The sequence below is a fragment of the Mustela lutreola genome, chromosome 16 (assembly GCF_030435805.1).
Source record: "Mustela lutreola isolate mMusLut2 chromosome 16, mMusLut2.pri, whole genome shotgun sequence".
NCBI lineage: Eukaryota > Metazoa > Chordata > Mammalia > Carnivora > Mustelidae > Mustela > Mustela lutreola.
In genome coordinates, this window is record NC_081305.1 from 7,667,541 (window position 1) to 7,683,082 (window position 15,542).

At 39.3% G+C, this 15,542-nt stretch overlaps 1 long non-coding RNA gene across 1 annotated transcript in view; it reads left to right on the forward strand.

The window, feature by feature from the left end:
- LOC131818435 (uncharacterized) overlaps positions 1-15,542 on the forward strand; it is a 450,263-nt gene that overhangs the window by 367,151 nt on the left and 67,570 nt on the right. Inside the window, exon 5 of the long non-coding RNA XR_009348818.1 lies at positions 8,034-8,096. This is a non-coding gene — a long non-coding RNA (uncharacterized LOC131818435). The remainder of the gene's footprint in view (positions 1-8,033; positions 8,097-15,542) is intronic.

Sequence of the window (15,542 nt, forward strand, 5' to 3'; positions counted from 1 at the left end):
AATACCCCTTAGTTCCATTCATGTCATTGAAAATGGCAAGATTTTGTTTTTGATGGCTGCATAGTATTCCATTGTGTATATATACCACATCCTCTTTATTCATTCATCTGTTAGTGGACATGTAGGTTCTTTCAATAGTTCAACTATTGTGGACACTGCTGTTATAAACATTCAGGTGCATGTGCCCTTTAGGACCCCTAGATTTGTATCTTTAGGGTAAATACCCAGTAGTGTGATTGCTGGGTCATGGGGTAGCTCTATTTTCAACTTTTTGAGGAACCTCCCTGCTGTTTTCCAGAGTGGCTGCATCAGCTTACATTCCCACCAACAGTGTAGGAGGGTTCCCCTTTCTCTGCATCCTCGTCAACATCTGGCCTTTCCTGACTTGTTAATTTTAGCCATTCTGACTGGTGTGAGATGGTATTTCACTGTGGTTTTGATTTCTATTTCCCTGATGCTGAGTGGTGTTGAGCACTTTTTCATATGTCTGCCGGCCATCTGGATGTCTTCTTTGCAGAAATGTCTGTTCATGTCTTCTGCCCATTTCTTGATTGGGTTATTTGTTTTTTGGGTGTTGCATTTGATAAGTTCTTTATAGATTTTGGATACTAGCACTTTATCTGATATGTCATTTTCGAATATTTTCTCCCATTCTGTCAGTTGTCTTTTGGTTTTGTTTCCTTTGTTTCCTTTGCTGTGCAAAAGCTTTTGATCTTAATGACATCCCAATAGTTCATTTTTGCCCTTGCTTTCTTGCCTTTGGCAGTATTTCTAGGAATATGTAGCTGTTGCTGAGGTTGAAGAGGTTGCTGCCTTTGTTCTCCTCAAGGATTTTGATGGATTCCTGTCTCACATTGAGGTCTTTCATCTATTTTGAGTCTATTTTTGTGTGTGGTGTAAGGAAATGGTCCAGTTTCATTCTTCTTTATGTGGCTGACCATTTTCTCAACACTATTTGTTGAAGAGACTTTTTTTCCATTGGACATTCTTTCCTGCTTTGTCAAAGATTAGTTGACCATAGAGTTGAGGGTCCATGTCGGGTCTCTCTATTCTGTTCCATTGATCTGTGTGTCTGTTTTTGTGTCAGTACTATACTGTCTTGATGATTACAGCTTTGTAATAGAGCTTGAAGTCTGGAATTGTGATGCCACCAACTTTGGTTTCCTTTTAAACCTTCCTCTGGCTATTCGGGGTGTTTTCTGGTTCCATATAAATTTTAGGATTATTTGTTCCATTTCTTTGAAAAAAATGGATGGTATTTTGATAGGGATTGCATTAAATGTGTAGATTGGTTTAGTAGCATAGACATTTTCATAATATTTGTTCTTCCAATCCATGAGCATAGAATGTATTTCCATTTCATTGTGTCTTCTTCAATTTCTTTCATGAGTACTTTATAGTTTTCTGAGTACAGATTCTCTGCCTCTTTGGTTAGGTTTATTCCTAGGTATCTTACAGTTTTGGGTACAATTGTAAATGGGATATACTCCTTAATTTCTCTTTCTTCTGTCTTACTGTTGGTATATAGAAATGCAACTGATTTCTGTGCATTGATTTTATATCCTCACACTTTACTGAATTCCTGTATGAGTTCTAGCAGTTTTGGAGTGGATTCTTTTGAACATAAAGTATCATATCATCTGCAAAGAGTGAGAGTTTGACTTCTTCATTGCCAATTCAGGTGCCTTTTATTTCCTTTTGTTGTCTGATTGCTGAGGCTAGGACTTGTAGTACTATGTTGAATAGCTGTGGTGATAGTGAACATCCCTGCCATGTTCCTGATCTTACGGGGAAAGCTCTCAGTTTTTCCCCATTGAGAGTGATATTTACAGTGGGTTTTTCATAGATGGCTTTTATGATATTGAGGTTTATACCCTCTATCTCTACCGTGTGAAGAGTTTTGATTAAGAAAAGATGCTGTACTTTGTCAAATGCTTTTTCAGCATCTATTGTGAGTATCATATGTTTCTTCTTTTATTAATGTATTGCATTACATTGATTGATTTGCAGACGTTGAACCAACCTTGCAGCCCAGGAATAAATCCCACTTGGTCATAGTGAATAATCCTTTTAATGTACTTTTGGATCCTATTGGCTAGTGTTTTGGTGAGAATTTTCACATCTGTGTTCATCAAGGATGTTGGTCTGTAGTTCTCCTTTTTGATAGAGTCTTTGTCTGGTTTTGGGATCAAGGTAATGCTGGCCTCATAAAATGAGTTTGGAAGTTTTCCTTCCATCTCTATTTTTTGAAACAGTTTCTGAGAATAGGTATTAATTCTTCTTTAAATGTTTTGTAGAATTCCCCTGGGAAGCCATCTGGCCCTGGGCTCTTGTCTTTTGAGAGATTTTTGATGACTGCTTCAATCTCCTTACTGGTTATGTGTCTGTTCAGGTTTTCTATTTCTTCCTGGTTCAGTTTTGGTAGCTTATATGTCTCTAGGAATGCATCCATTTTTTCCAGATTGTCAAATTTGCTCATAATATGTTCTTATGATTGTTTATATTTCTTTGATGTTGGTTGTGATCTCTCCTCTTTCATTCATGATTTTATTAATTGGGGTCCTTTCTCTTTTCTTTTTGATAAGTCTGGCCAGGGGTTTAATCAATCTTATTAATTCTTTCAAAGAACCAGCTCCTACTTTCATTGATTTATTCTACTGTTCCTTTGGTTTCTGTTTCATTGATTTCTTCTCTCATCTTTACTATTTCTCTTCTCCTGCTGGGTTTAGGCTTTCTTTGCTGTTCTTTCTCCAGCTCCTTTAAGTGTAGGGTTAGGTTGTGTACTTGAGCTCTTTCTTGTTTCTTGAGAAAGGCTTCTATATACTTGCCTCTCAGCACCTCTTTGCTTTGTCCCAAAGATTTTGAATAGTTGTGTTTTCATTTTCATTTATTTCCATGAATTTTTTCAATACTTCTTTAAGTTCCTGGTTGACCTGTTCATTCTTTAGGAAGATGCTCCTTAGCCTCCATGCATATGAGTTCTTTCCAAGTTTCCTGTTGTGATTGAGTTCCAGTTTCAAAGCATTATGGTCTGAAAATATGCAGGGAATTGTCCCAGTCTTTTGGTAATGGTTGAGACCTGATTTGTGACCCAGGATGCGATCTATTCTGGAGAATGTTCCATGTGCACTATAGTATTCTAGTGTATTCTGTTATTTTGTGATGGGATGGGAATGGGAGTACACTAGTGTATTCTGTTGTTTTGTGATGGAATGTTCTGAATGTATCTGTGATGTCCATCTCGTCCAGTGTGTCATTTAAAGCTTTTATTTCCTTGTTGATCTTTTGCTAGATGATCTGTCCATTTCAGTGAGGGGGGGGTTAAAGTCCCCTACTATTATTGTATTATTGTTGATGTGTTTCTTTGATTTTGTTATTATAATTTTTTTTATATAATAAATTTTGTTTGCTTGTTTTTGTTTTTGTTTTTTATCCATTCTGCTACCCTGTGTCTTTTGACTGGGACATTTAGACCATTTACATTCAGAGTAACTATTGAAAGATATGAATTTAATGCCATTGTATTGCCTGTAAGATGACTGTTACTGTATACTGTCTCTGTTCCTTTCTGGTCTGTTACTTTTATGTTTCCTCTTTGCTTAGAGGACCCCTTTCAATATTTCCTGTAGAGCTCGTTTGTTGTTTGCAAATTCTTTTAGTTTTTGTTTATCCTGGAAGCTTTTTATCTCTCCTTCTATTTTCAGTGACACCCTAGCTGGATATTTTATTCTTGACTCCATATTTTTCTCATTAGTGCTCTGAATATATCATGCCAGTCCTTTCTGGCCTGCCAGATCCCTGTGGATAAGTTCTGCTGCCAATCTAATATTTGTACCATTTTATGTTACAGACCTCTCATCCCTAGCTGCTTTCAGGATTTTTTCTTTGTCACTGAGACTTGTAAGTTTTACTATTAGATGATGGGGTACGGGCCTATTTTTATTGATTTTGAGCAGGGTTCTCTGTGCCTCCTGGATTTTGATGCTTGTTCCCTTTGCCAAATTGGGGAAATTCACTGCTATAATTTGCTCCAATACACTTTCTGCCCCCTTCCCCTCTTCTTCTTCTGGGATCCCAATTATTCTAATATTGTTTCATCTTATGGTTGCACCTTCTCTCGAATTCTCTCCTTGTTGTCCAGTACTTGTTTGTCTCTCTTTTGCTCAACTTCTATATTCTCCATTATTTGGTCCTCTATATCATTAATTCTTTCTTCTGCCTCATTTATCCTAGCAGTAAGAGCCTCTATTTTTGATTGCACCTCATTAATAGCTTTTTTTATTTCAACTTGGTTAGGTTTTAGTTCTCTTATTTCTCCAGAAAGCAATTCCCTAGTATCTTCCATGCTTTTTTCAAGCCCAGCTAGCACCTTGATTGTCATTACGAACTCTAGTTCTGACATTTACTAGTGTCCATATTGATTAGGTCCCTAGCCATCAGTACTCATCAGTACTGCCCCTTGTTCTTTTTTTTTTTTTTTTGTGGTTAGTTTTTCTGCCTTGTCATTTTATCCAGATAAGAATAGATTAATGAGAGAATAAAATATTAAAAGGGTAGCAGCAACCCCAGAAAAATATACACTAACTAAATCATAAGAGACCCAGAACCAGGGGGAGAAGAAAGAGGGAAAAAAAGAAATATATATATTCAATTGATGAACAGAACAGAGCCACACACTTGATTTTGGGATGTATTTCGGTTTGTAAAAGTAAGGGTAAAAATGATGAAAGTATGGAATATGACTGTAAAAATGAATTTTAAAAGATCCTTAAAAAGGAATTGATAAGAAGCTGGTTGAAAAAAGAAAAAAAAAGAAAGAAAGAATGTGATCAGGCTGGAGACTAGAACAAAGCCATGTGCTCTAGTTTGGCTATATTTTGATGTATTAGAAGAAACAGGACCCCAAAATTTTAAAGAAAAAAAATATTTTTACAAAAAATAAGGTTAAATACAATGAGGAGGCACAATATGACTATAACAATGAAAATTTTAAAAGATTTTAGAAAAGGCATTGATAAGATAAAATAGTTTTTATAAAATTAACATAAGAAAGTGGAAAAAAATTTTTAAATAGAATAAGGAAAAAAATTTAAAACATTTAACTTTGAAAGACTAAAGGATCATGGGAAAAAAGCCATGAATTCTATGTGTTGCTTTCACCCAGCTCTGGAGTTCCACATTTCTCAGTAATCGATGAACTTGGTCTTGTCTGGATGTTCTTGCTGATCTTCTGGGGGAAGAAGCCTGTTGCTGGGATTCTCAAATGTCTTTGCCTGAGGCAGAATTGCCCCATCCTTGCCAGGGGCCAGGCTAAGTAATCTGCTCAGGTTCCCTCTTGGGAGCTTTTGTTCCCTGAACCATTTCTGTACAGCTTGGAGGATGGGAATGAAAATGATAGCCTCCCAGTCTCTCACCCAGAGAGGCTGAGAGCTTGGGGCCCACTCCTCAGTCCACCCTCAGAGAAAAGCAGTAAATACCTCCCATCTCCTTGGTCTCTGGCCCCCCTCAGAGCTCACCCAGCCTGTGATCAAGTGTTTCTATCTCTGGTGCACAACCCTGTTTGGGCTGTGCCCAAACCTAGCAGATTCCCTACACTCCCACGCTGCTTCTCCCAGAGGAGGAAGTTGAGTTTCCCTGGATCTACCGCTTGTAGGGTCCCTGCTCAAAGAACAGGGGCCTGAATGTGCCTTGGATCATAGTTTAAGGTAACCCCAAGCTGAGAGCTGGTCCTTGGTTCTGTCTCCACAGTTGGCTTCCCTAGTCTGATACCTGGGACCTCTGCCACATCAGACACCCCTGGCTTTTTTGTGAGCCCACGGGTCCTGAGACCACACTGACTCCACAAGGGCTCCATCCCTCACTTAGCCTCTAGAGTGACGTCCCTCAGTGAAGCAGACTTCTAAAAGTTCTGATTTTGTGCTCCACTGCTCTATCACTTGAGGAAGCTGGCCCCTCTCCCCACAGTCTTTCTTCCCATTTGTTGACTCAGATTCACTTCTCTGCACACCCTACCTTCCAGAAAGTGGTCAATTTTCTTTTCCTAGAATTCTTCTATCTTCTCTTCTGTTGAGTTTGTAGGTATTCATAATGGTTTGATATCTAGCTGAACTCCTGGGACCTTAGGTACTCTTCTGCCATCTGCTCCTTCCTCCCAAGTTTGGACATTTTCTGAACCTGACCTCACACTGGGTAAGACCACCTCCCTGGTCATCCCCAAAATAAAGTCTTTACTGGGGCTTTTGAGCCCCATGTATTGAGCTAAAACCTCTTACACACAGGAAGAGGTGCTAATTCATTGTTCTGGCTCATGCTTAGAACAAAACAAAACCAAACAAATTTTAAAAACCCAGATATTCTTAATGCTAGCCATCTGATACCATCATGTTCTGGTTCTGAGGAGCATTATGTTTGCCTATGTCTTTCAGTGAAGAGAATTTACTAGAATTAATATTGGTGTCATTAGAATTAAGCCACAATCCTCAATGTATATTGATTGATCTCAGTCATATTCAGATAGATTTATGGTGACTATGAGGGAAAGGTGTTTTTGTTTTTGTTTTCCTGTGAAGTCCAGTTAGATATGCTTTAAAGTAGAGAAAATAAAGGCATTAAGTTCATTCTTCAGCTTGTCAAAGAGGTCCAGCAATTACTTTCAAAAAGAAACAAACTCAATGCAATGCTGACTTTCCATTTGGCTATTTGTTGGTCTCTTACTCTTCCTGTGATGTGCTTGAATCTCATCCTTAGGGGCAAGCTACTCTGCTCCTGGATTAAGGGATTATGCTGAAACTTATATTCACTATAATTATTTGGGATTTTTTTCTGCCTAATATTCTCATTTGAACAAAAGCTTAAGACTAAAAGTCTCATTTATTACAATGATTCCTCTATAACAGGAAAAAATATGGAATTTAAACACAACTCTCTTCTGAAAGCCATGCCACTGGCTCATCCATAGAAATGTTCACTGAGTATACTGAAATGTCAAAAGCAAACCTGTTATGGAATCCAGTAGCTATGTCTGACATGGTCTGGAAAAATTTCCAATGTAGCAGATGGAGGGATCCAAGGCTGAGATTTCCAAAAGTTTAATTTCCATGGATTGATTTCATAAAAAGCAATTTTCATGATGATATTTAGGTGGTCATAATTGAAAGAGAAATTTCTCTCCCTGAGAGGGTCTCTGAGGCTAGATGCCTTTGACATTGATGCATCTCCCTCTTGGCCAGAAGCCACAGAGATGGGTCCCCCCTCACATTAGATCATTAATTGTTCTTCTCCAGGTCTGCACATTCTAAGCTGAGAACCAAGGCAATTATGCAATTAAGTCAAGCAAAAAAATGATGCTCGTGCTCCAATGAGCCACAATTTTAGTTGACAGTTGCTTTGACTTGACTTGTCCTGATAATTGCTTCAAGTCCTCCATGACCCTCCAACAGAATGTGTGAGCTCCTTTAGAGAGTGTGTGATTTGCAGAGGAAAGAGCCACCAACTTCTTATGAAAAAGTGGGGAAAGGATACTGATCTCCTTTGTTTAAATCAAACATAATTTGTGTTAGTTGGGATTTGCCCAGAAGCTGTCCCCGAGACAAGAACCCAAATGAAATGGTTTATCCTAGAAGTGATTCCAGGAACCATTGGTAGAGGGGTTGGAAAATAAGACTACAAATTACCTCTGCGGGTAACGAGCTTAGTCCTACAGGGCAAAACTGAGAACCAATTAGAACTCTGCTTAGAATTCCCATCTGAGGTTAGATACACAGACTCCTAACAGTCATTGTTCAGCACCTTAACTAAGAGCATTAACTCTTCAGCACTTGGGACAGATTGAGCTCCAACTTGCAGGGAAAGCCATCGAACAAAGAGGGGTAAATGTTAGCTTAGAATTGTGGCCAGCAGACACTGCAAAGATAGATCCCACAGGGATATGTATAGGGCACCAACTATATACTTCCAGTCCTTACCAAGCCAAAAGACCTCAATTTTTGCCATTCCAGAGCTGGTTCCACCTTTCTTCTTTTCTCTGCTTTCAGAACAATTCCAGATATTTGGACATGATCTTGATGAGCCTTCGCCTTGCTTTTCTTCTGGAGAATGTAAGTCACCAGCAGACATGTACATGACTTTTCAGTCTATTTGCAAAACTCCAGGTGTTAGAGACATTTCATATAAAATAGCCAAATGATATATTATATTAGTTTTATGAGCCTTCTTATAAAAGTAATTCTGTAATGTTACCTGTTTTTGTTCTCAGATACCTTTCTTTCTTTTAAAAAGAAAAAAAAAATTAAAACTTTAAAACTCAAAAGATTCCACTGTAGCTGGTCTTTTTGGCCAGCCTGTGGCCCAAGGTAGTATAATTCTGGCCAGACTATTTTCTTTGGTAGGCTACTCACATAGCCAGGCCAAGCCAAATCAACATTTGTTTGTTTAACACTTAATGTGTATCATGATGACATAAGGTAAGTACTTGTAAACCACATACTGTGTAACTTGCTCTAAGTCAATTTTTCTTCTTTGTCTGTGGTATTATTTGCAAATACAGCCAGTAAAGAGATGGACAGAGAGGTAACAATGGGTTTGTGGGATAGAAAGCATAATCCATTTTCAGCATATTGCCTCATGGAACATTCTTAGAAAACCTATGTACATAGAACTCAGGAATTGTCCCTAAAAATATTTACAATGAGATCTATATTCCGCAATTATAACTTCCTTAAAAAAAAGAATACTTAATAATATTAGATTTATCTAAATGTCATGTACACAGTAATTTAGGGTAATCTTTTGGCTCCATGAAAGGAAGTCCACATGTATAGATAGATACCCAAAAGAGAGTTTGTAAGGGAGTAGCCCTTGTACATCATTCTTACTAACTATCTTGCTTATCTCCTCTGTTGAGCCCTTCCTGTAATGTTCTGTGTTCTGAGAGCCTTCACTAGCTCCCCTGGACAGAATGAGTTGTTTTTCTGATTCTCCCCACCCCTGCCTACTGCCTCCACTCTGTATGGTATTGACCTATTTTATATCCTACATGGTGAATTTTTCAAAGCAAGGATAGTGTCTCATTCAAAATGAGAATTTAAAATTCTCCTTTTGCCTAGGATAGTGACTAAGACATAATAGGTTATCAGCAAATGTTTGTTAAGTTGACCTGAGGAAGACCCTTCTTTATTTGGATACAGAATATCTTATAAAAATAATCTACATCAAATATCACAATTAGTGGTGAAATATTTAAAGCTTTCCCTTGAGACTGAGAACCAAACAAGAATACCTACTATTGTCAGATCTTTTACCATCACGTTACATGTCCCAACCAGTTCAATAAGGAAAAAAAAAAGGAAAGGAAAAGTTCCTTATATCCTTAAAATATAAGGATAAGAAAGGAAGAATACAACTATCATTAGCAGACAACTTATTGGAAAGTAAAAATCTAAAAGAGTCTACAAACAAACTATAGGAGCTAATAAGTGAATTAAACAAAGTTGCCAAATATAAAGCCAATATGCAAAAACTGGTTGTGCTTCTACATACCAGCAACAAATATTAGAAAATGAGGATTTTCTAGAATGCACCAAAATGCACCAGAATTTTCTAGATTTCCAGATTTTCTAGAATGCACCAGAATGCACTTGCAATAGCATCACATACATTAAATATTAGGGGGGGGGAATCTAACAAAAGATGTACAAGACTTCTACTCAACAAAGTGTAAAACATCACTGAAGGAAATTAAAGAATGTGGTCTTCCCTCCAACCCCCCGTCCCCATGCTTTCCATGTTTGTGGAAGTACAGAGTACATAGTGTCCTGGGAGTTGAGTGACCAGGAGGGAATCACAGAAGAAACGGGAGACCAGCTCATGTACACCTGTGTAGTCTTAGTTATCATCTGCTGTGTAACAAACCACCCCACACTTTGTAACTTAAAACAACATTCAGTTGCTTGTAGATCTGCAGTTTGGGCAGGACTCAGCAAGGATAGCTCGTCTCTCCTCCATGTTGTATCAGCTGGAGTGGCTGGACAGGGTGCCGGGAAATTTCAAGGTGACTCTGATACATGGCAGCTAAGTTGGTGCTGGGTGTTGGCTGAGAGCTCAACAAAAGTATATGCCTCCCTTTGCACAGCTTGGACTCTCTTCTGGAGTGGCAACTGGGCCCCCAGAGAAAGGGTCTTCTACAGGGTAGAAGTGCATGGTGTTTGTTATGACCTAGCTCCAACATCACACAGTGTTGCTGGGACCACACCGTGTTGACCCAGGTAGTCATAAAGTGCCACCAGTTTCAAGAGGAGACACAGCAAGGTTCCAGAAGAGCATGTGGGGCAAGAAATGTTTTTGTGGCCTCGTTAGAAAATGAAATCTGCCACATAGACCATGTTCTGCTTCCTGGAGTTGCTCTTTTACTATAGGGATTTGAGCAGAATGGTGACTTGACCTGACATGGGATGTATTTTGCCTTCTTATTTTACCTTACATTTTTATGTGGGCTTTGATACCACAGGTATGATTTTGTCCCAGGACTAAAACACATGGGTAACTGCATATATATCTGTGACCCTATGAAATTTGAGTGCTAGCAAATTAGAGAATATCATTAAATGTTAGGATCCTTTGGATTTTGGTGTGGTCCTGTCCAGTTCCCAGACCTGGGCAGATTTGCCTAAGAGCCTCAGCAGTTCCATACACACAGGCATCTGCACGTGCCAGGGAAGGGAGAAGAGACAGTTTTCTCAGGCTGGTGGCTTCCTGTGTGGACCCAGACTGTCCAGAGAGACAGCTGCTCCATCGAGGGAAGATCTGTTGGAATGTGTCTTGACTCATAAGTTCTTCCCCTCTTGCTTTGGAGAGGTTTCCTACTCCCTACACAGAGGTAGATGGAGTCTTTGGATAAGGTGAGTGAAGGGAGACACTGCGCCTACTTTCTGTCCTCTCAGAGACTGGGGAAAAGACAAAAGAATGAAGTAGGTCACAGATACTAGAAAACAGGAGCTCCAGAGATGGAATTTCTAGGGGGAAACTCACCAACTTGGATGAAATATTCTCTATATTACTTTCCCAGGTCAGTGTGGCATCATAGAGAAATCAGCAGCAGGGCAGTATGAAAAAACTGCAATTGAATCTTAACCTCCAGCCTCCATTAGCTGTGCGCTGGTGGACCTGTGATGAAGTCACGCCTCAGTCTGTCCATTAAAAAATTAAAGATAAGAATAGCTACCAAAGAGCATTTTTGAGGATTAAGTGAAATCACATAGGCAATACCCCTAGTATAGTGGCAGCCACAGAGGTCTCTGAAAATACGAGTCACTTCCACTCTTGCTGTTGCTTATATCCATCCTTCCGTTCCAAACTCTGGCCTGGCATAGAGAGCTAAGATCATGCATGAGGATTTTGTCTAGAAATGACGTAAAATGCATAAAGGGAGACTCACTGAAGTTCCACCATCTTCTCATGGGATTAAGTAAACGTGGAAGGTATTTTGAGTTATTTAGTAATTATGAGTGGGGAAGGTAGTGGAAGGGAGGAAAAGGAGCTCACTTCATTTGACTAGTAGCAATTGTAAGCACTCATTTGATTTTGAAAACAAAGAAAAACATAAAGGAAAAGTGGGTGGATTGATTCCACATATAGCCAAATAAATACATATTTTAATAGACCTTGATAAACTGGAAGTTAGAGGTTTGGGGTTTTGTTTTGTTTTGTTTTTAATCTAATAATACTCTATACCTAAGTATATTGTTTGGTTCAATACAGTGATCACCACTGTCATTGTCAAGAAGCACTTGTTATATCTCAGTATGCCTGCAGCCCAGCTTGGAATTAGGTGCCTGTGGTTGCCATTTTGTTGGTAACATTCTAGATGGACAATACTTGCAGATTCAGACTTACAGAGGAAGGCTCAGTGGTGTGCCTGACCCAGCTCAAACCAGCTCATGAGAGCAGATTGTGCAATGTCTTCCTAACTCTTCATTCCTTGTCATGCTTCACTTTAGTAACGTAGAATCATGGGCCATGCTGGAGTATTTACATCACGGAAACTGGCAGAAGTCACAAGTCAGTATGTATGCCCTCCGCTGGGTCAAGGCTAGTTACTAAATATCTACTAGGACATCACTGGACAGAAAATAGAATGAAACTTTAAACAGCTTCATTAAAAGGCAAAGAAACTATATTACATATAAGATTTTTTTCTTTAAATAGGCAAACATGATTAATGTACTTGAAGCTATAGAAATATCTCAACTTAGAACTTATATTTCAAATCCCAAAGGAGTAAAATTACTAACACCCATTTAATTTAAGAAAGAATTTCATTGGTCTTGGATTCACTGAAAGGGGGATTTTTAAAGAATTGATTTTTGTTTTACAGTTCAATAAAATTTTATTAATTTAATTAGTTCCTATCAATTTTTAAATAAGCAATGGCTTAGATTAAATTTTCGTGCTTTCTCTCCCCCTCTCTTCCCCCACCCTCTCTCCTTTTTAAACCTAGCTTCCTCTGAGCATATTAATGGACCTAGGCCGTCATTTTGTGGGTAGAATACTCTGGATGCTTGTAAATCAAGCAAAAGTTTGGGGCCAGGGTTTTGAGGTGCTGTTTCCATTAGGATGTATGTTTCTGCAATCTACAAACCAGGAGAGAGAATTTGGGTAGATGCAGGGCAATGGTTCTGTTTGTGGTAGGGGTTATTCTAAGCCATTTGTGCTGGGCCTCATATTCAGAAAGTTGATTTAAGAGCAGGAGTGGTATCAGCTGGCCCTGGGATGGTCTGAGTTCATCTTCTAGTGCACGTGGGCAGAGAGAGCAAGGGAAGAGACAGATTCATGCAGTGTGATCATAAGAGGACCAAGTAGGAAGATGAAGGGCTCACTGTTCACAGTTCTTTTAAGGGAAGATGAATAACTTTGGGTCGGGATTGAAATCACAGTCCACAGAAACTAGAAAAAGGAAGAAAGAGGTAACAAGACTGGAGTTAAATTCTGAGGAATGAGAATCCAAGTGTGATAAAGCCTTTCTCTAAATGTTTTCATCTACCTTCTAGTCCCATATGATGCTTTCCAAAACCAAGGATTTGCAATCAAATAGTTTTGCAACTTCATGGTAGCATACTCTACCCGCTCTTGGAAATGTGTAATGGGCATTGGCATATTTAAAGCTCTGGCAAGTATTGCAGTTAATAAAGACATTTAGTTTTGTGGAACTAACTCCTTTGAGCACGGAACACATTTTGGGCGTCACAGTGTGTGCATTCTGCAGAACCACATGCTGCAGAAGATCAGTCTGAGTTGTACTGCGGCAGAAAGAGCTGGGACTCTGGTCAAACACCCCAGACCCAAATTCCGGAGCTAAGGTCTGTAAAACACCAGGCACCTAACAGACCCTCAATACATAGTGGCCTGAATTCTCCCAGGCCAGAGGCAGGTGTAATTGTGAAAGAGGGGCTGTCTTTGCAGGGCACGCAGGCAGGTTGCTTGCTTTCTGCAAGGTTACGTGTGTGAAGTGAGGATGTGAGAAGATCAGAGAAATTTGAGGAGTCCAATAACGTGACATCCCTTCCCTAATCTCCTGCCTCCTTGGCTTGAACTTTTGGTGTGAACTTGAGTTCAAGCTTCATGTTCCTCAACAAGAACTAAGTTAGTCCATGTCTGGGGTTCATGGGCTCAGAAAATCAAATTTGGAGCTAAATATGTACTCAGGAGTAATGTCCTGAGTTTCTTAAAGGCAGAATCTGTTGTTGAGTATCTGTTTTCTTCTATTTCAAGCAATCTGCAAGGGAAGAGTGGTATCTTCTGGAGGCTCCCAAGATGCAAAACAGAGGAATAAAGTAAATGATGTTTATGAAAACCTGGGTATAAACAGGAGGGCTCTGGAGGACAGGGAGGGGCTATTTGCACTGTGATGATCATCAAGACTTCTTGGATGGTTTTTACCTTCCTGCTTTTCTCCAGGGATGTGATACCCAGGGGGAAATGCACCATGGGATTTGCATATAGCCAGTCTTTTCTAGCTCTGCCGTCATTTTTAACACAGCCCTAAATTGGCTGAGTCATAAGAAGAGGGTGGGTTCGCATATTCATTTCTAAAATATTTGCCGTGCCAGGCATTGTGCTAGCTACTGGGAGTACAAAGAAGAAGACGGGGCTGCCCCCTCCCTGAAATCACTCATGGTCTGGGCGGGGGAACAGATGTACATACTAACTGATCATTAAGCCACAAAACAGTGAATGCTGGGATAATCCATGAAAAGTGCTTAGAATACTGTCTGAGCACATGATAAGGGCTCAATACATCTTGATTACTATTATGATCGATATAATTATTATTATTAAACAGGCAGGTTGCAGTGGGAACATCGAGGAGTATGTGTGTTAGACTGGGGTGGTAGTGGAGGGGGGTACTGGCTCATTTTGCCCGGAAGCTCAGAGGAAGCTCACAGAGAGAAGGTAATACTTGTCTTGAAAAGATAAGAATGTGGCCGTGTTCAGGAGAGGGAAAACATATCCCTCTGGTCAGAGAAATATGTGCAAAAGCCTTGACATGAATATCCATGCATATTGAGATAGCTGCAAATATTTTAGCATGACTGCGTCATGAGGGTGTGTGTGTGTGTGTGTGTGTGTGTGTGTGGTCAGAGACAAAAATGGGAAGATGAGAGGGGAAGAGTGAGCTTGAGCTTGAAAAAATGATTACTTTTCTTTTTTCAAAATTTGGATTAAACCTGTTTACAATAGGAACATAGCTATTGTTTTTTTAAGAAATGTAAATTAAAATAATTAACTGTAATTGATAGTGTAATGCATATTTCAAAGTTGCTAGGAGAGGAAATCTTAAAAGTTCTCATCATAAGGAAAACATTTTATAACCGTATGGTGACAGGTGTTAACTAGACTTACCGTGGTGATCATTTTGCAACATATATAGATATTGAAACATTATGTTGTACTCAGAACTGATGGAATGGTATAATGTCAATTATAACTCAGAGAAAAAAATTAAAAGCTCTTTAAACAACTGATTCCAATTCGGGGAGTCTATCCTCATAAAGCAGAATTGTTTATATCAAAACAGTAGAAAAAAATCTGAATCAAGAGGAATTGTGAAATAAACTTTGATATGTCTCTCTGATTCCATTAGGTAACATATTCAGATTGTTATTAAAGAACGGATTGAATAGTTGGGGAAAATGCAAAAAATGTAGCATCAAGTGAACAAAGTCTAGAAATAAAAAGGGGCTCTAAAAGAGAAACTGAACTCTGTTACAAAAGGTGCTTTAGCTGGAAGGTGAGAAGGCAGGTGTTTTGAAAGTTTAAAATTGTTATTTGCGGGGAGAGGAGGTTTTCTTTTCTGTATTTATTCCAAGCAGGGAAGAAAGGGGGGCGATTGGGTTCTTGCGCCCCAATGCAGAAAACAGCAGATCAAGCCTCTTCAAAGCTGCCTTGTTCGTGACATGCTTCCTCAAGCTGAGGGACACTGTGCCGTGCCTCTGGGGTTCACAGTAGAGCTGAGAGATAAGCCTCTGTGGGCAGGTGGGTGGGCCAGT